General features: G+C 38.4%; 1 long non-coding RNA gene across 1 annotated transcript; it reads left to right on the top strand.

Annotated features, from left to right (window-relative positions):
- Nucleotides 1-6499: 6499 nt before the first annotated feature.
- LOC125163552 (uncharacterized) lies at nt 6500-10822 on the top strand. The gene is made up of 3 exons (XR_007151500.1): nt 6500-6823; nt 8858-8934; nt 10686-10822. It is a non-coding gene; the product is annotated as an uncharacterized LOC125163552 (long non-coding RNA).
- The last annotated feature ends 9918 nt before the right edge of the window (nt 10823-20740 follow it).

The raw sequence follows: 20740 nt of genomic DNA on the forward strand, positions 1-20740 counted from the left end.
TTTGAGGAAAAGATAAATAATTAGCAGCCTAAGAATGACTCAGATTATCAGCAGTGAAAAAGAAAGATTAGGGTAAAATGTAAGTGATAGTACTGATACCCTGATGCAATGGGGAGAAAGATGATTGCAAGTTGCCAGAGTTCAATTTGTGAAGAATATTTTGGGATTTGTATTCCCATGGGATACTGAATTGGTTGATCTTTGTCACACTTTTTTTTCTAAAAATTTTAAACCATTTTTTAAGCTAGGTAATTAAACACACTGAATCCAATTTCACTTTTTCCCAAATAATGGCCATGTAATAGTTTATGAATGTCTTACATAGCTCCATGCTAGCTATTAGTGTAGTGCTTCTAGAAGGAAGAGCTACAGAGATTAAACTAATTTGAGGCCCGTGTTTGAGTCCTCCCTGTCTTATAGATACTCTGCATGAAAAAAAGAGAAAAAATTAAAAAGGAAATAGGATAGCTATTATATGACATCCAATTTTCCTCAAATATTCTCAAGTATGTTATGTTTCATTCTTTCTAGAGATGAGTGAGAAAGTCTAATGAGATCTGACTCACGCTAACTCAGAGCTAGGGTGCAGGAGGGGCTGAGTAGTTTCCTGCAAAACTCTTCACTACCAACCTCTGTTTAATTTGTTTTCTTATTTTACATCTTAGAGTACAATATTGTTACTATTTGGCAGGACACCTTCTTGATCTGTCAGTAATTAGGCATGCCTCTAAGGTGAATATGTGTTGATTTTCAAACACATATTCTGACACTTCACAATGATGTTGTTCCCAAGAAACTAATATATCCAAGCAAGGAACACAAAATAAGCGAATCTGAAAGAAAGATTGGAGTCAAAGGGGAAAAGAAACACACACACACACACACACACACACACACACACACAATCAGAACATCAAAAACAAATCCTAAAGGAACATTTCATTAGTGGATCCCTAACTTTTATTGCTCTGAAATATTATGATCATTGACTCTAGTTAGACTGGGTAGGGAGAGGGAAGGAAGTGAGAACTATTGGAGACAGGTGTGTTTAGTGTGGGGATGGTGGCTGTCAGGTGGGTACAATCTTAGTGATGATAGGAATACATTTTTATGAAGGAAACTTTCTTAAATCTTCTGAAACCATAAAACATCAATAGGGACTTTCTACTAGTGAAAAAGAACTGAAAGAACTTCTGCCTTTACCAGAAAAAGGTAAAGTCATAATTTTGATGAATGAGGACTGCTGTTCAAGGTAAAAGTAGTAGGAACTCACAAAATAGATATTCAAAATATTTAGAAAGTGTAAGTAGTAAAAGCATCATTATTGAAAGTGGTAAACTGAATCTAAGTAAATGACATGGTCTAAAATTGTAGTCTAGATGCTGCTAATGAAAACCTAGCAAGAAAACTTTAATATTACCTATCTCATTTAGTATTTACAATTATTTTGAAAAATAGATGCGACAGTTATGACCTAACTTATTGGAACAAAATATTAACACTGGAGAACATGTGCTTAACACATGAGGGGACATGACAGAGAGATTAAGTAACTTGCCCAGGGTCACACAGCAGGTGATAAATTCTCAGATTTAAGTCTTCTTCAGTATTCTCTTCAGAAGCTAAAGGGAAACAAATAAACCAACTTTAATTCCTTCCTTGAGGCAGAAAAGAAGCGCTGATCAATTTGTGACATTGTATCTTAGGATGATACATTTTCATTCCTTGTCTTTGCTCACCCAGATGCAGGAGAATGCTACATTTAGGAAAAATGTGTCTAGTGTATTTTTTTTAAGGTAGGTTATCCATTGTGGTAGGAATTCTGTGAAGTGTGAAGTGAGAGCTAATCTAGTCCCTAAAAACATTTCTAAGGGAGAGAATAACACATTACTCAAAGGTAAGGAAGATAAAACATTGGAGCTCTTCCTTGATTTCTTCTCGGGCCACAGAGAAAGCTGTTTGGAGTATGAGTGTATGTAATTAAAGAAGCAGACTAGGGGCGACTGGGTGGCTTGGTTGGGCATCCAACTTCAGCTCAGGTCACCATCCCACGGTCTGTGAGTTCGGGCCCTGTGCTGACAGCCCAGAGCCTGGAGCCTGCCTCGGATTCTATCACTCTCTCTCTCCCTGCCCCTCCCCCACTCATGCTCTGTCTCTCTCTGTCCCAAAAATAAATAAACATTAGAAAAAAAGAAGCAAACTTGTTGGACAAAAAGACACAGCCTCACATTTTCATAAAAAGCAAAAAAAAAAAAAAATTTTTTTTAAATATCTGAAATTCACATGAACAATTCCCTTTTTATTGTATAGGGCTGGAGAGACTGGGGTTTGGTTGATTTAGTTTAAGTCAGACTTCAAACTCACAGATTTTCTAAGGAAAACAACACTCAGAATGAAACTTCATGCACACAGTCTGGAGTACATGAACTGTTTTCCTCTAAACCATTTCATGAAAAGACAAGTTTCGTGCAATTTTAGCAAGTAACAGTGCCCTCCCAACAGGGCTGCTTGCCAAGCAAAAAACACCTTACTACATATCCTAGATCTTTAGAAAAAAATAATGTAGAATACATTTATGATAGAATTGTTAATTCTTGGTGACAATAGTTATTTTACTTGCTAGCATACATCTTTAGTTTTGAATTTTTAGAGACTTCATGCACGGTAGCCTATGTGGAGGGCACTGGTTGTGGTAGTAATACATAAAAATCAGAGACATAGCTTTGGGTGACAAGAGAAATAAAGTCCCAACTAAAGGACCTTTTGTATTGCTTTGTTGTTCAGGAAAGGGTTGTGCTATGAACTGGATGTTGGAGAGAAGCTTACAAAAGGTCTTGAGATGAATGAAAACTGATCTAGTTGGGACATCTTCTCAGAAATGTTAAAAAGAAAAGAAACAACTTTAGAAATGAAGGATTGTTAGTTTCACTTTCCATTGCATAAATGGTTGTTCAGGTCTGAATTTCTTTTCTTTTTGTTTTTTTTTTAATTTTTTTTTAACGTTTATTTATTTTTGAGACAGAGAGAGACAGAGCATGAACGGGGGAGGGGCAGAGAGAGAGGGAGACACAAAATCTGAAGCAGGCTCCAGGCTCTGAGCTGTCAGCACACAGCCCGAAGCGGGGCTCGAACTCACATACCGCGAGATCGTGACCTGAGCCGAAGTCGGACGCCCAACCTACTGAGCTACCCAGGCGCCCCACAGGTCTGAATTTCTAATTCATCTTAGTTTATGGTGGTGCTTGAGATACTGGTGTGTATTTGTACTTCAATGTTCCCATTCTCGAGAGGCGGTTTAATCAGGGCATGACCAAACTGGGTCAAACTGTATCGTTATGGGGGTCTGTTCAGGAAATCCTCAAACACAGAAGGATCAAAAGTGGATGGAAGTACCATCATAGAATGTCCCTCAAAAGAGCGTTATGAGAACATTATATTTTCATTCTTGTTCTGCATTGGTGGTGACATTTCGCATGCTCTACTTTCTCAGCCTTATTGTTTAAAATTAAACACATGTAGTGATGGACCACAGCAGTATTCTCAATCCAATATACTCCTATTTCTTCTCTCATTCAGCGATATAATAGTGAACAAGACGGGTCTCCTGCCCTCACAGAGTATAGTCAAGGGGGAAAACAGACATGTGAATGGGCCATGAAAACATGGTAAGATATGTGAACAAAAAATGTGAGGATGCAATAGGCAATATGCAATATTTGAAGGTTCAGAGAAAATACCCCTTAAGAGTAAGATCTCATATGAGATCTTAAGAATAAATGGGAATTATTAAGTCTAGGCAGAAACACAGAGAAGAGTATTCGGTAGAGATAAAAAGAGTCTATCAAGAACCAGGGCATGACAAAGCATGACATATTTGGAAAAAAACAAAAAAACAAAAAGACAAACGTTCCAGATGCCATGTTTAGAAAGCCAAGAGCAAGAGGGTGAACTCTCAGACTTCAGCAGTGTGCAGGGAGCAGGGTTATGATCATGAGGGTTAGTATAAATCATAGTGAAGAGTTTGGATTGTGGCCTAAGTTGCAATGGGAAATCAATAACGGGGTTTAAAAGAGAAGAAATGATTTGGGCTTTGGAAATACCTTGGTTGTTGCAGTGGGGAGAACAGATTGAGAGAACACGACAGCAGATGCTAGGAACCAGTGAGGAGACAGGAGAAGTCCGTTAGGAAAAATTAGAGTGGTCTGGGTTAGAGATTAGGCAACAGGAAGGAGAGAATTGGAGAGGCTCGTGGATATCACAGACTTAGAAGAAATGGAGCAGAGTAACTAGTACTTTGAAGCAGGGGTAAGGCCGAAGCAGGGGTCAAGGATGTCCCCCAGGTTTCCGACCTGGCCAAAGAGATGGTTGTTGGTGACTTTCAGTCAAGATAGAAATAACGGGAAGAGAAGAGGGCATGCAAGTAGGAGTTTGGGGGCCGTGGGAAAAAAGAAATCAATCATAAAAAAAGTTACATTGAGACACCTGAAGGTTGCCCTCTGAGAATGTGAGAATCCAAGCAGTTGGATAGCTGAGCCTGAAATCTTGAAACCAGATTCAGACTGGAGTTACAAACGTGTGACCCTTCTGCATCAGGATGGCAGCTGAGGAGGAAAACTTTGTGCCCTGAGAAGAAAAGCGGAGCTCTTAGGAAGGAAACAGAGGAACACCACCCTTGAGTTCTGACAGAAAGACGAGTGCCCAGAGGAGGAAGGCAGAGGTGGGTGGTATTGTGGGAGCGAACGAGCTTCACGAAGGAGGTCTGACCTGTTAGCAGTGCCACGTACTACTGAGCTATCACCAGAGACAAGTAATGAGAAGTGTGCCTTGGGTAGGACAGTGGGGTGTTCACTGCAATCTTGGGCAAAGTACGATTCAGCTGAAGACCAGGCCTAACAGAAGCCAGATTGCCTGAGGCTGAAGGATAAACAGGAAGGGAGGATGAGGAGGTAGGGAGTACAAATGACTATTTAAAGGTTAGCTCAAGAGGGGAGGAAGGAGATAGCAAAGTTAAGAACAGAGGGATATAGGCATGAGGAAAGAATTTTTTAAGCTGGAAAAGACTTGAACATGTTTAAATGGGAGAGATCAAATTGAGGTAGGTGGTTAAAGATGCAGAAAAGAAGATAAAACTTCTTATACAAGGTCCCTAAAAGATGAGGTCTTTTAACAAACTATACAAATGATCCCAGAAAGTATAGTCTTAAAGGTGAGGGTCTTTAAAAAAAATTTTTAATGTTTATTTATTTTTGAGAGAGAGAGAGCACAAGCAGGGGAGGGGCACAGAGAGAGGGGGCGGAAGATCTGAAGCAGGCCTTGTGCCTATAGCAAGGAGTCCGGTGTGAGGCTCAAACTCACCTACCACAAGATCATGACTTGAGCTGAAGTTGGACACTCGACCGACTGAGGCACCCAGGTGCCCCAAAGGAGGTCTTTTAAAAGATTATTCTGCTGAGAAGCTGAGGTGGGGGATTGGCCAATCGGTTCAGTGTGAAGTTTTCTTTACATTTCTTATAGTTCAGGTAGGGTGTAGTCCATGGTTACCGACAGAGGTTAAAAGCGTTCATTTCACTGTGCCCTACCTCCCTCTCCCTCTCTAGTGGGTCCCAGAGACTATCTTCCTGAGTTTTATCATTGCTTTGTAGAGAGGGAGGAATGGGGTCCGTGAAATGCATTATGAATAAATGCTGATGTTTTGGACAAGGCTGGGTGGGTCTGTTAGATAATATAAAGTTCTAGAAGTCAGAGCTTCCTTTAAAACACGAGGGTGTATTGTAAAACACTATAGGTAATATCTGAATAAAGTTATCCTAAGGTGGCATGGGGATCTCCTGTAAGGTGATGTGAAGTCATGGCTATGATTTCTAATTCATACTTCCTACTATAGCGACAGGTCTGTGATCCAAGAATAATCATAAGAATACATATCAAATGTTGATTGTCTACCTAGAGCTGAACACAAACTATATAAGACTTTTATATTCTAACAAGAATCCGGCCAGGTAGATATCATTATTTTTAGCTTATAGATAAGTAAAGGCTCAGAGGGAATAAATAAGTTGCTTACAAAGGGCTAGTAAATGGCTCTACCTGCACTACAACCCAGGCTTGTCTGTTCCAGGGTGTGAACCTTTTGCATTGAGTACCATGATGCATATTGCAGAAATTATTAAATTAAATTTATTAAATAATTAAAATTATTCTTGCTCTGAATTCCTTTCTTATTCAAGTGTTATGCAACTAAACTATCTCCTCTGTTAGAAAATAGTGAATAGCTAACATAGGGAAAAATTGGTATTGGTATACAAGGGAGAGAGAGTTGGAGGAAAACAGGATCCCGAAATATGGAGATCGGGGGTGTAGCTCAATGGTAGAGCATTTAACTGCAGAAATACAGAGATGAATGGGAGGAAAAAAAATCGTTATTCCCAGCATCACATATTCCTTTTGCTTGCTCATTTCTTCATGCACTTTGTTTATTCATTCAATGAATAATATTTTTAAATTTACAGAGATATTTTATCCTCGTAGAGCTCAAATAATAACATAATTAAATACTTACTTGCAATTATGACAAGCCCTACAAAGGAGAAGTTCAGAGGCTGTGGGGGAAGATAAAAGGAAGGGAAAACTCAGTGAAGAAGTCAACTTAAGCTTTCCTTGAGGAAGTGATAATTGAGCCGACTTTTGAAAAATAAGCAGAAATGAACCAATCAAAGAAGGCATGAGGAGAGGCGTCTTGTTCCAGGCAGAGGCAATTATACATGGGAAGGTCCAAAAGCAGGAAGAGACATGGCATAAGGCCAGTGTGGCTGGAGCTCAAAAAGTAAGTAGGAGAATGTAATTAAATGAGATTCCATAAGGTAGGAGACAGAGGCCAGAACATGCAAGGCCTTGTGGGTCATATTAAGTATTCTTTTTTATAATTATGTATTGTTTTTTATCTGCTCAGGGATTCACCTCTCCCCTCCTTTTGTCAGGCAATGAATTACATATGATTTACCCTTGGGGAACCAATCTTTAAACCATGAAGCTCAGGGAGAACTAGTCTACCATGAGTTTCAAGGGTGAGCACATGTTAAACCAGCCTTGGCCAATCAGAGAATAACCTTCTTGTCTCCCTACAGGAACTGTTACAAGAGGGAAGCATACAACTCAAGCCAGGCCAGTCAGAACCAATAGGGCTAACTGACACCCTTTTGGAGGTGTTGTTGCAGAAAAAATATTCTCTTTCTGTGGGGATTGCTGGCTTTGTGGGATGTAAAGCTCAAACTATGGCAACCAGAAGGGGGAAGCTCAATTCTCTCAAAGGAAATGTCTCTCCTACAGTATAGCCAACACAGAGGAAAGCTGAGTTGAGAGATGAAGAGATAGGTCCAGTAACAGATCTACTCCATAAATTTTTAAAATTTTTTTTTTTTTTCAACGTTTATTTATTTTTGGGACAGAGAGAGACAGAGCATGAACGGGGGAGGGGCAGAGAGAGAGGGAGTCACAGAATCGGAAACAGGCTCCAGGCTCTGAGCCATCAACCCAGAGCCCGACGCGGGGCTCGAACTCACGGACCGCGAGATCGTGACCTGGCTGAAGTCGGACGCTTAACCGACTGCGCCACCCAGGCGCCCCTACTCCATAAATTTTTAATTCCGTGTAACGGTAAATTTCTCTTGGCAGGCAAGCCTGTTTGAGATATATTTTAGTCACGCAGATCTGGAAGAGTCTTGATTTATTTTTTTAAATATGGTACAAGAATTGAAGTGTGGTAGGTAACAGACTCTAAAATGTGGAGTTAGCCGAATGTTGTTAGGGAAGACTCAATGAGGACCTCTCTTTCTTTAGCTGAGAAATTAACACAGCAGTTGATTAACTTGCTACTGGGGCATTTTGAGACTTAGAGCCCAGGCCTTTGAGAGTAGGGATTAGAGGACATGTTTGAGAAAAAATCTGGAATCTATTTGATTCCAGACATGTTGAGAAAAAATCTGGAATCTTACCTTCTTGTAAGGTTTAGGGAAGTCCCTAATGAAAGGAGCAAACTGTAGTTAAAGCTGGTTTGTCTGGAAGCAGTGAAAACACTCGAGAGCAGCCCTTTAGCCCTTCTCCTGAAACCCCAAACAGCCAAGAGTCAGAAGTACTTTAACTGTTTGGAATTTACAAAGTCAGGTCCTTTCTTCCAATTTAAATTTAGTGGTAGCAGAGTTGGGGAGGGTAGAATGAAATTGGAAAATGAGATTGAAACCAGAAGCCCTACCCACTCCTGTTGACAGAACTTCAAAGGCAATAGTTAGAAGACAGACACAACCTGATTGGAATCGAGAATCAAGGATTAGGCCTCAATACCAACTGTGGCTTTTGTTGCTAACTCACCGAATTTACTGGAAACAAATAGATTGTAGAGTTTACCAAGCTTTTAAGGAACTTGGGTTACCAGAGAAACTCAAACACCCATAAACGCAGGGGTGTGATTGCTCAACCTGCAAGGCAATACTTAGTGGGGATCTTTAAGCCACACTAACAGAAACAGCACTGTTAGTCAGATATGATAATCAGAAAGTAAATATTTCTCAGTGCCTTTCTCAGCTGTGGCCACACAGGACAAATCACAAGGGAAATCATCCCAGAAAACAGGTCCAAGAGCAGACAGAAGAGATCCCCAAGAAATTCACTTTGAAACCAAAACAAGGGGTCCTTCTCCTCCTGTCCAGCAGGGTAGTATGTATGCATATAGTAGATTGCATACTGCCCCTCCTCCCATTTCCCCTTTTTCAAGTAAGAAGTTTTTATGGTAGCTATTTTGTGTCCTCCTCATAAATGTATATTATGTTTGTTGGAGATAGTTAAACGTCTCATTTTACAATAGGTTTCTTAACCATGAGGAAAGCACATCGGAGAGTCTGGACTCAGGCTGGATGCAGTAAGCCGGATAAAACTTGAGTGGTACTGGTATACATATGTTTTTGATTCCATCTGATATTATTGCCTAATGTAGGCCTGGGGAATTCCAAAAATTTAGGTATAAGAAAAATAAATGTGGATGTTGTGTACCCAGAAAGTGAACTATAATAGCTGTCTGTGTTTTGGCCTATCCAGAATCCAATTTCTCATAGGTGCACTCCCTGATTTTCTCAGGGGAACTATTCTCCCCTCCCCACCCACCGCCCTTCCATCACAGGGACCAGGTGAATCTAACTTCACGTTCAGCCTCAGAAGGCCAACACTGACATGGACCTGGCCAATCAGAACATTGTAAACCTCTGGGACACCTGGGTGATTCACTTAAGGGTTGGACTCTTGGTTTCAGCTCAGGTCATGATCTCACGGTTCGTGGGATTGAGCCCGGAATCATGCTCTGCACCGACAGTTTGGAGCCTGTTTGGGATTCTCTGTCTCCCTCACTCTCTGCCCCTCCCCTGCTTATGCACTGTCTCAAAATAAGCAAACATTTAAAAAATTAAAAACAACAACAACACTGTAAACCTCTGATTTTAGTGATTGGTTCTGGACATCTGAACCACATGTTCATACCTAGGCCAGTTAAATCAAAAGCAATGAAGCAGTTCTGGGGAAGAGGCATTTTATTTCTGTTGAGATTGCTGCAAATACAGAATATAAGCTTGGAGTTTCTAGCACCTATCATAAATGAAGAACCTACCTAGCAACAGGGATACACTAGGCAGAATAAGAGCAGAGAGAGAGTGAGACTCAGTCCTGGTGATAGTGTTGGAGTCATTTCATCTGGGTGAATCTGAAGATAATCTGTCCTTGATATTTTTTATTATGTGAGTCCCCTGCCCTTCAACATTTTTTGGAGGAAGGGAAGTTTAGCTTATGTTGGGTTCTTTTCCTTCCCAACTGAAAGAGTTTTTAATTCAAGAGCAATGGGATGCCATGAAATTGGTTTTTACCAGGAGAGGAATGTGATGAGACTTGAGATTTTTGAAGATGAGGCTTTGATTGAGTAACTCTTCTTGAAGGAACACCACTAACGCCATTCCCGTGTCATTCCCAAAAAGCAATAAAGAAGACAAATCAGTTGGTTTACTGGTTGTACCTATATTGCCCCCAGTGTTTGTAAAGAGACCAAATATAACTGTGGTTAGGGGTCATTACTGGAGACAAGGTAGATGAATATTGAGTACACATCATTTTGTTTATTCTTCTTTAGGGTCTGCTGTTTAATCTCCTTTTACTTTGCATAGAATTGTATCCATGAACACTTTTATACATTTACCAAGCCGGTTAACATTTCACAGATGACTAATTTCTGGTTCATTTGATGGTTGTGAATTAAAGGTTTGAGAAGACAGTTGGTAGGACTCCTTTCTCTTTAAGATAGAAATATATTAAGTGTTTTTTATGAAAATATAGAAAGGAACAGGCCCATTAATTGCTATAAGTATCTATAGCAAAATAAAGAATGATTGGCATTGATTATGTCACATGTATATGAAATATTGGGAATTTTCTAATGAAGTTAGAAGTGTCTGGCTGTCTTCTGGCACATTGCATAAACTAACCTGTTTTTTAAAATGTCTTTTAATTTTAGCCAATAGGTAAAAGTAAAGTATACAACTTATATATCACATTTTTAAAGGAATTTTGTTGCCCTCAATTTCATCTCCTTGCCCCGCTATGGCCCAGATTGTGCACATGATGGTATGAGCCAATGTTGACCATAATCCTTACAGATGAGGCCAACACTTAAGAGGAGGCAGACCAACAATGGAGAACTAACTTGGATCCTCAAATGACCTCCTGGAGTGGAGCCACCTACTCACCTTGGGCCACAGATGAGAAATAAATAAACTCTGTTTTATCTAAAGCATGGTATTTTGGTAGCTCTTTATTATATCAGTTGAGCATGTACCTTAATTATATATCTATCAAATACAATGGATTACTATTTCCAAATAATCAGTGGTGTGTGTGTGTGTGTGTGTGTGTGTGTGTAGCAGATCAGGTGACCAAAAGCTAAACAAAACCCAACTGTTCCTTTATCCTAGTTAGGATCGCCCTACATGACGATGGCTGTCAAACTTTAGAATGCATAAGAATTTACTGGGAAGTTTATTTAAAAGATAATTTCTGGGGCACCTGGGTGGCTCAGTCGGTTGAGCGTCCGACTTCGGCTCGGGTCATGATCTCACAGCTCATGAGTTCGAGCCCTGTGTCAGGCTCTGTGCTGACAGCTTGGAGCCTGGAGCCTGTTTTAGGTTCTGTGTCTCCCTCTCTCTCTGCCTGTGCCCCACTTGTGCTGTCTCTCTGTCTCATAAATAATAAATTAATAAACGTAAAAAAAAATAAAAACAAGATAATTTCTGATTGTACTCCCAGAGATTCTCATCTGCTTGGGCAGGAGTGTGGTCCAGGAGTCTACATTTCATTTTATTAAATTTTTTTTAACGTTTATTTTTGAGACAGAGAGAGACAGAACATGAATGGGGGAGGGTCAGAGAGAGGGAGACACAGAATCCGAAACAGGCTCCAGGCTCTGAGCTGTCAGCACAGAGCCTGACACAGAGCTTGAACCCATCAACTGTGAGATCATGACCTGAGCCGAAGTTGGATCCTTAACCAACTGAGCCACTCAGGTGCCCCTATATTTACTCTTTTAAAATCAGTTTGAATTTGGGGCACCTGGGTGGGTCAGTCAGTTGGGCATCTGACTTCGGCTTGGGTCATGGTCTTGCAGTTTGGAGGTTTGAGCCACGCATCGGGCTCTGTGCTGGCAGCTAGGAGCCTGCTTCCGATTCTGTGTCACCCTATCTCTCTGCTCCTCCCCTGTTCATGCTCTCTCTCTCTCTCTCTCTCATAGAAACATTAATTTTTTTTTAAATCAGTTTGAATTTAATTCTACCTAATATATACACAGAACTTGAAACACTTAATTCTGGGGGTGCCTGTGTGGCTCAGTTAACTACCCAACTCTTGATTTGGGCTCAGGTCATGAATTGGGCACAGTTCGTGAATTGGAGCCCTGCATCGGACTCTATGCTGACAGCATGGAGCCTGCTTGGGATTCTTTCTCTTCCTCTCTCTGCCCCTCCCCTGCTCATGCTCTCTCTCTCTCAAAATAAATAAATAAAATTAAAAAAAAAATAAAACACTTAATTCTGTATGTTCTAAGATGTTTGAAATGTGCAAAATTATGAATAATAATTGAATTATAGGAAGTGATTGAGAATCTGAAAAATATATAAGAAAGGTATAAAACAGGAAATAGAATTCTTGCTGCAATATTCAGTTCTTTATGTAATAAATAAAGGTTCTAAACTTTAATTTTTTAATGTTTATTTATTTTGAGAGACAGAGCATGAGTGGGGGAGGGGCAGAAAGAAAGGGAGACACAGAATCTGAAGCAGGCTGCAGGCTCTGAGCTGTCAGCACAGAACCTGATGCGGGGCTCAAATTCAGGAGCCGTGAGATCATGACCCAAACCAAAGTCAGATGCTCAACCAACTGAGCCACCCAGGTGCCCCTAAAGGTTCTAAACTTTAAATTAAGCAAACATAAATTCAAGGATAGAATGACAAACATAGTATTTGTTTTTGGGATATTTCCACAACTTGTTGAAACAGCCAGAAGTAAGCAAGCAGATAAGAAAAAGGAAAGGAAAGGAAATACTAAACTTAGCCTCCTCTTGCTTCAAATCCTCAAGTTTAAAAAAGATTTAAGAAAAACTTTATGTTATAGTGCCTTGGAAGAAAGCAAAAGCCAACCTGGGATAAAAAAAAAAATGCCTCCATAAATATGGAGAACAAACAGAGGGTTACTGGAGGGTGGGGATGGGCTAAATGGGTAAGGGGCATTAAGGAATCTACTCCTGAAATCATTGTTGCACTATATGCTAACTAATTTGGATGTAAATAAAAATAAAATAAAATAAAATGCCTCCAAACTGCCTTAAACTCTTTCCTTCATTTTTGTAGAATTATGGGTCCTTTACCTCTTGCTATATATTTGCTGTGAAGAAAAAAGGACCTATTTTTCAGCTGAAGACTTATTCCGCTTCCTCAGAATGCAAGAAAAACATAAAAAGAGGAAAATTATGACCTAATGCAAATTTTTCTTCAAGGTAGCTATGTTCATTTTGTGGCATGAAGCAGCTGACACAAGGAGGCATGAGCAGCAACAGAGAAGCATGTTTCTCTTCCAGACAAGGGGCTTTAAATGCTTCTCTCACTCAATGGAGGAAACAAGTGGGACTTCACATCTATGCAACTTGAAAGTAGAGGTGGGGGCGCCTGGGTGGCTCAGTCGGTTAAACATCCAACTCTTGATTTCAGCTCAGATCATGATCTCATGGAGATCCAGCCTGAAGCTAACAGCATGGAACCTGCTTGGGATTCTCTCTCTCCCTCTCTCTCTCTCTGCTCCCTCTCCCCACTTACACATGCTCTCTCTCTCTCTCTCTCTCTCTCTGAAAAATGAATAAACATTGAAAAAAAAGTGAAGAAGTGAAACTTTTCACCCCTTTTAACTTTTTTACCTTTTCACGTTTTCTTTTAGTGGGTTTTTCAAATGGTTAAGCAGTTTACCTTCAATGGACATTTAAAAATGCTCTCTTTTGGTGTTTTCATTCCAGAGGAAAGAATGTACTTTGTGCTCTGATATAACATTATTAGTGAGTATTAATTTTTCCTTCCAAGAGAGTCAAGAATTACTTTGTATAAACAGATTCCTAGAACCTAAATTCTTATTTGGCATACATATAAATTTAAAAATGAACTACCAATCAGCAATATCAAATGTCTTGACAACCTGTTATATATCTGGACTTGGGTGAAATAGTGTTATCTACTTTTTATTGCAAAGCAAAAATTCAAAGTTGGGTGTTTACACAAACATACTCTCAGTGTCATACCACTATGAGGAATAATTGGGTAACATAATGTTGGTAATATATAATGTGTCTGATTGAAGATTTTTAGGAAAAATAATTTTGAAGAAAGCAAGCCTATGTTTTCTTAGTGGATTTTTGTTTGCTTTTTAAACAAATGCTATTGACATAATTTTTTTTACTTTAAAATTGAGTTGCATGAAACAAGTGAAGGGGTTTAAGATGTATAAACTTCTAGTTATAAAATAAATAAGCATGGGGACGAAAAGTGCAGCCTTGAGAATATATTCAATTAAAAATTTTTTAAAAAAGTAAAAAAATTAAAAAAAATTTAAAAAAGTAGCACTTTTCCCCCTTTTAATGTTACCACTGCATTATTACCTTCTAGTTGTGAAATTTCATGATTTCATTATCATTAGAAAAATCTAGAAAGCTCTGATGCTATAATACCTGTCTTAGCTTCCCACTGCAGTCTTCCTGTGTTAAGATGCTAACCTCTATAGATATTTTGGTTTGCTACTTACCTTCTGTCCCCAAATGCTTCTGAGCTCCAAGACCCCCTTCTTTATAACAATGTCCTTTTTTTTGTCTATAACTGTCCACATGTTACTGAGGAAGAAGGGCCTGAAAACCTAGATCACTGGATTTTGTGGGTGAAGTTTTGCTTAATGACTGACTGAAAGATATTTGCATCAACAATATTGACAGTATTTTATGTAATTCATTAGACTAATTCTCAGGAAAAAAATAAGAAATACTCTTCTTGAGACTGTTTACTCAACAAGTTCAGAACTTAACATTTTAAACTGTTTCCCTCTGAGCAGAAGCAGAAGATGGAAAGCATGAAGACTAATTTACTGTTTGACAGAGTTTGTTATTCAAAAACAGACTTTTGTGGCCAATTCTAAGTGGCCGAGGTTTGGGGTAACCCTTTTGTGGTTTTACAAGTGATTGTCCTTAAAATCTGAGTTTCTTAAGATGAATCCACATACGCATCAGTAAAGACCACAGCTTCAGAGTAACCTCCCCACTCCCCATTCTATTTTAACCAATATATAAATGTGAATTTAGCCACAAGAAAATTGGCTGCATCCATAATGTCACGGTCCCCAGGACATCTGCCAACTATTTCAAAACATAGAGGGCATTGGCTGGCATCAGAGAGATAAATGGGATTTAGTTTTGAAAACTGATTTTGCAAGTGTTCTTGTTTCTACTATGCCTCACGGAATCTCATTCAAATATGTTTCGCAAAAGTGTGGTTACTACCATATTGATCCCTGAAAAAAGACAGGCACTGTACTTTTTGGAGGAGAAAATATTCTCATTACATTAGGTTAAGGTTAAATTATGAACCCCAAGTACTTTTCATGTCAACATAGATTTTTCCATCTGTCCCATGGACAGCTACCTTGGACAGAAAGAACATCTACAAAAGCAAATATTTTATTAAAATGTCCCGATTTCTTTAGAGAAGAATAATTAAATTTTGTTTTATAAAAATTCAAAATAATGGTCACAGTTTATGATAAAAGAGACACCCACTTCCAAAGGTCCAGAAGTGTGTTGAAACTGTCTACAAATAGCTTACATGAGGGGATTATACTGCATAATTGGATAGCCATTTTTTTCTTCCATAAAGAGCACAGAGTAAGATTTCTTATTAAAAACATGTGCTGGGGCACCTGGGTCACCCCATTGGTTAAGCGTCCAACTCTTGATTTCAGCTCAGGTCATGATCTCATGGTTGGTCATGAGATGGGGCTCTGTGCTGGGTGTGGAGCCTGCTTGGGATTCTCTCTCTCTGCCCCTCCCCAACTTGTGTGTGTGTGTGTGTGTGTGTGTGTGTGCGCGCGCGCACATGCTCTCTCTCTCTCTCTCTCAAAAAATTAAAAACAAACATGTGCCAAAGATTTATTTGTCCAAATCTATATGTTATTTACCACTTAGAAAAATATTTATGTATAATTTCTTTCTTAGAACTGGTTAACAGCCCTTCTCAATCAAGTAAACCTTAGAAATCAATCGTATAGAGCTAAGAAAGTCAAGACCTATGTTACTTAATGGATCTTTTGTTTGTTTCTTACATTCATTTTCCAAAAGGATATTTTGATCCATAGAATGTACTACTTCCAGAATTTTTATTCTTGCTAGAATACTGTGTACACAAGTCATGGAACATGGGAAAATACTGACATTTAAAGTTTTTAGATTGTGACAACTTTTAAAAACTAAGCAACTTTTCCATGATGCTATTTTTTATTTTTTTTAATTTTTTTTATTGAACAATAGTTATTGAATGCAGAAGGTATACCTCTGTTATGGACCTTTATAATTACATTAAACAACTTGTAGTTCATCAAATCCCAATTAATTCTTCTGCTCATTAGTTTACATTTTAGGTATACCATACTACTATTTGATAGATACATACTCAGAATTGATCATTCCTGAAATAATACTTCAGGGAATATAGCCCTTAAATCCTTTAGAAAAATTCCAATAAAAGAACTGTGAGTCAGTGAGGGTCCCAGCTGGAAACAGAGGGCATGCTCAAATAGCTTGAGAAGGATTTAATAAAGAGATATTTTAGATGTTTGGAGAAGACTTATGGAAATCACAAAGGAGAACACTATTCTAACCTGTAAGCTTGAAGGGGCAAGATGAGAACTTTAGGCAAGAACCCTAAAGTAGAGCAGTGTATAAAGTAGGCCACCTTGAGAGGATCTATGACCTTAGGATAAAGGACAAAGCCAATCTGAGATGATCCCACAGGGAAGGAGTCAGGGAAGAAATATCCCAAATAGACTCTTCACCCTCTCTCTGATCCATTGCCAGGCATCCCATTGAGCTAAATTGCGCTGTTTATTGTGGTAGCCTAGTTGCAGATGTCTACTGAGAACTTGAAACGTGGGTGTAAATGTAAAACGCACACCAAAGTTTGAAACCTTAGTATAAAAAAGAATGTAAAACATCACATTAATAATTTTACATTAATTAAAAACAGGAAGTGTAGTATTTTAGACCTATATATTCAATGTATGTATTATTAAATTTTAATTTTCATTATTAAATATGTGTTTATTATATATAACATACAATAGGTATTAATACTGATTCTACCTATTTTTTAATTTTTAAAATGTACTACTAGAAAATACTTATAAAATTAAAAAAATATATTTATACAGTATCATGCAACATCACATCGTATACAACATATATTTTTCTTGGAGAGCACTGGATAAACTCAGCAAAAGTAAGGGGATATAGGAGTCTGTTGATGGTGTTCATTAGAGGCCAATTTCCTATAGCAGAAAGTAGGATGGAGAGGGATGGAAAATGGACCCTGAAGGAGCCAACAAAGATATCTGGCTTGGGCTGTTAATAAAGAAAATTATCATAAAAAGATTGTCTGAAATAAGAGGGTATTTTTTTAATGCTTTCTATATAGTTGGCCTGTGGAATAGTTTGCTAATTCCACATCAATGAAGACTAATTTTTTTTTTTTAAAGCAGCATTGGGAATGAACCAAGTAATCACCTGAGTCCTTTAGAATTGTAAGTTTTGACTTTTATCCATTTTCCATGTTGCTTAATCTTAAATATAAATTGAAATTCATATTATAGAAATATCTTAGGTCTTCAAGAGATGGCTACAACAATCTTGACAAGTAGAAGACATAACAAAAACAGTCTTTTAGGTTGGTGTTTTGATAAAAATATTTGATACAAATTTAATAAAATATTTGATAAAATTTTAGATAAAAAAGATAATAAAAATCTTGTTGAAAAACCTTTGCTTAATTTTAATGGCATCTATCTGTTTATTCAACAAATACTAAGTTTGAGCACTTTTTATATTCACCTATTGAACTTAGTCTAATATTAGAAAAGAGATATTTAGCAAGTAATCAAGCACATAAATAATATTAACTTCATAGGGTCTTATATATTATGAAGGAAGAATAATAGATTAACATAAAAATAATGACTGAAGTGTGACTTTTAGATTATTTTTTTAAGTTTATTTACTTTGAGAGAGAGAGCACGCGCGCACACACACACGAGTGGAGGAGGGGCAGAGAGCTAGTGGAGAGAGAGATTCCCAAGCAGGGGGACAGTGCAGAGCCTGATGTGGGGCTCGAACTCACAACCTGTGAGATCATGACCTAACCAAAACCAAGATTTGGACACTGAACCAACTGAGCCACACAGGCACTCCCTAGATTATTTTTAAAAATTAGAATGGCAGATTAGTTTTCTGTTGCTGTGCAACAAATTACCACAAATGTAGCTATTTAAACATCACCCATTAATTATCTTATGGCTCCATAAATCAGAAGTCTGGCATAGTGTGACCGGGTTCTGCTCAGGGTCTCACAAGGCTGAAATCAAGGTGTTGGCTAGGATTTGTTCCCATCCGAAGGCTCTGGAAAAATATGCCCCCAAACTCAGTGCTGTTATTGGCAGATTTCAGTTCTTTGCAGTTGCAGGATAGGGTCCTTGCTTCCCTGAAGGCTGCCAGCCATGGCTATGATTGCCTCCCACATTCTTTGACTTACTCTACCTTTACAGCAGCATCAGCATGTGAAATCCTTCTCATGCTTTGAATCTCTGATTTCTGCGAACAGCCAGGGAAAATTATCTATTTTTTAAAAGGCCCATGTGATTAGGTCAGGTCTACCCGGTTAATCTTCCCAATTTAAAGTCAACAGATTTGGGACTTTGATTTCATCTCCAGAACCCCTTCACAGCAGGGTCCAGCCTAGTGTTTGAATAACTGGGAGAAGGTATGTAGGTACACCAGGGCCAGGAACCTCAAGGGGCTATCTTAGAATTCTGCCTACCCAGATGGTTAGGAGGGAAAAAGCCTCTCTGAGGAGCTTCCATGTGAAATAAGGCTGGATGATGTGGAAAAACAAAACAAAACAAAACCAAAAAACAAAACAAAAACAAAAGAGTGATAAGTATATTTGAGGAGTAGGAGAGGAGGACATTATAGCCAGAGAATAGTAAGAGTCAAAATCCTGAGGCAAGGCAGAGATTTATATATCCAAGAAGCAGAAAGAGACCAGTAGGATAAGACTGTGGTGTGGAAAAGTGTAGAGACGAGGTCAGAAAAGTAAGCAGACTTAAGACCAAGGGAAGTAATTTAGAATTTATCCTTATTGCCATAAGAAGCTATTTAAGGGTTTAATTGAGTTAGGGACATTTTCAAATGACTAAAGGAGATCTCTGGTTACTTTAGTGTCCTTATCAAAATGCATACTTGACCAAATTCTGGCGTATTAATTCTTTCTTTCCTGGTGATCTACCACACAGAAGTCAGATTCCTGGGCTCTTTTGGTAATGAGTGCAAGGCTTATATTTGAAGTCCTTTTCATTGAATTTGTTTTTACAGTTTTGAGTGCTGTAAAAAAGTTTTGAGTATACACTACTGTTATACTTGTTCTAAAGTGGATACAAATAAATATTGTGGAGAGAACATTAAAATTAAAGTCTTTAATCTCTGACTGTATAGCCTTTGATGGAAATTAAGAAGTTTGCGGGGCACATGGGTAGCTCAGTCGGTCAGGCATCCGATTCTTGATTTGGTGGTTAGGTTTGTGAGATCAAGCCCCACGTCAGGATCTGTGCTCACAGCGTGGAGCCTACTTGGGATTCTCTCTCTCTGTCTCTCTCAAAATAAATAAACTTAAAAAAAAAGAAATTAAGAAGTTTGGTTCAATTAATATTAGAAAGATTATTTAAACAATCTTTTATATAAACTTGAGGGAACAAATGAAATTTTCTCTTACATGAGAAACAAATATGCTTTGTCGAGATTTTTGAAATTTATTGATATAAGAGGCTACCTTATTTGACTTTTGCCACTTGGATAATTTTCACATTCCTTTCTGTACCCAATGTTCTGGATCGTCTGCATAGCATACCAAAAGCCCTGATATTTGAGATGATGTACATTTCAAATCGGCATTTCCTCAAAAAACTATAAAGGGAGTACAATTTCAAAAACTCTGGAAGCCTCTGGATGCATACATACCATCAAATTCTAGAAGTGAATGATGGCTATCTCCATGTGCCTATTATTCAGGTGCTGATTTTAAGTACTAGAGTTTACCAGAGAAGGTTATATAGTGAACAACCTTTTAGGGTCTTAAACTTTTTATACTTCTCAAATCTCTATTCTCTTCCTCTTTTTCCAGGCTCCACCCCTTGTTCACATTCCTTATAATCTTCTTGTTCCATATTCTGCTTCCTTTACTATCACAGAGTCTTAATCACCATATTATGCCTTCATACAATCTTTCAAGTGGTCCAAATGTCTAGAAAAATCTCATCTTTCATCAACACTGTACTGTAAAGCTGAAGGGTTTGCTCTAGGCAAAAATAGGAAAAATTATCCCTCATGGTTCTTTAATCTTTCCTTTAAGTCTTGGTTGACTTCTTTTTAGCACCATAGGTCTCAGGACTTCTCTTCCAACATTAAACAGATGCAGCTAGAACATATTGGAAACCTCTCACATGTATTAAAGCTTAAACAATTGATGAGTAGTTTCATGTGTGCAGGGAGTGTCTGCATTTTAATATGGAGTAATTGGTTAATTCAAAGGTCTGAGGATTTAACCATGAAACGTTCAGAACCAGATTAGGTGCCAACTATGGCCAATGTTCTTATGAACTGCCCTGCTCAGGAAGGCAGCACCGGAGGCTGTTTGTGCATTCTTAGTACAGTCACACACTAATTTGACCAAAGTGGGTACCTGGCCAACCAAGACCTACCCATAAAAATACCAATGACCTATAAGACTGATTGGTCCAAAAGGTTCTACCCAAGAAAGGTGTGATAATTCATCAAGCCAATTAGCCCATCTTCTTCCAAAGTTTTGTCTTAGATTTT

This window comes from Prionailurus viverrinus, chromosome B1 (assembly GCF_022837055.1).
Source record: "Prionailurus viverrinus isolate Anna chromosome B1, UM_Priviv_1.0, whole genome shotgun sequence".
Taxonomy (NCBI): domain Eukaryota; kingdom Metazoa; phylum Chordata; class Mammalia; order Carnivora; family Felidae; genus Prionailurus; species Prionailurus viverrinus.